Consider the following 974-nt stretch of genomic DNA (forward strand, 5'->3'; position numbering starts at 1 on the left):
CAAACCGTTAATCATTTTATTTAAGAGTTCTACTTGGTTAGATGGCATAGTAACCGCGTCGAGGTTGAAAACACTGGCTACTTTCGTCGGTTTTGTTCTCATAACTTACCACTGATAGTTATTCAGTGACATCTCCTCAAAAATTCGTAAGCTGCCTCAGGTGTCTTATTATTGATAGTTCTTCCAGCGGCTGCATCAATGATCTGCTGAGTCGAAGGCCATTATGAAACGTTTGAACCTGAAGCCAAAGTAGTAACCCATGGTGAGGGAACCTTCTCAAAAGGTCCTTGTATCTCTCCTATGTATCGTAGAGTGTTTCTAAATCCATTTGCACAAAAGAAGAGATATCATTACGTAATTTGTCAAACCCAAAGGAACTACGAGTACTAGTAATTTCTTCTTTTTTATTATCTAACCGAAAAATTAAGAGGCTTGGTTATCTAAACTAATTATTAACTAAGAATGCACAGAAAGAAAACTTGGGAAAATACTTTTGGGAAAATTTGATTGAATAAGACAATACCTAAGGAAAAATCCACCTAGACTTCACTCGTTATTTGACTCTGAATCAGACGATTTATTCATTTGACTTGATCCATAGAAATCCCTAAGTTATATTATTATCCCTCTCGAGACTAATAACGTCTAACCCTAGGTTGAATAATTGAAATCTCTTTCTAATTAACACCCTAGAATTGCATTAACTCAATCTATGGATTCCCTTATTAGGTTTCACTCTAATCTGACAAAATCTTGTCACCCTATCTCTAGGCGCGCAATCAACTTCGCTTAATTATGACAATTTAACTTTTAGACAGGGTCTATCCCTCTTCTGAATAGGAGCGTTAACTTGAATCAATATCCTAGAATATTAAAACAAGAATTAAGAACACATAATTAAGAACAAGTCAAATATTTATCATGCAATTCAGATAATAATAAGATCTGCCTTAAGTTTCATTTCCCCTAGGTAT

General features: G+C 34.8%; 1 non-coding gene across 1 annotated transcript; it reads left to right on the plus strand.

Annotated features, from left to right (window-relative positions):
- Positions 1 to 254: 254 nt before the first annotated feature.
- On the plus strand, positions 255 to 361 carry LOC128295713 (small nucleolar RNA R71). Its single transcript, XR_008286272.1, has one exon. It is a non-coding gene; the product is annotated as a small nucleolar RNA R71 (small nucleolar RNA).
- The last annotated feature ends 613 nt before the right edge of the window (positions 362 to 974 follow it).

This window comes from Gossypium arboreum, chromosome 7 (genome assembly GCF_025698485.1).
Source record: "Gossypium arboreum isolate Shixiya-1 chromosome 7, ASM2569848v2, whole genome shotgun sequence".
NCBI classification, from domain to species: domain Eukaryota; kingdom Viridiplantae; phylum Streptophyta; class Magnoliopsida; order Malvales; family Malvaceae; genus Gossypium; species Gossypium arboreum.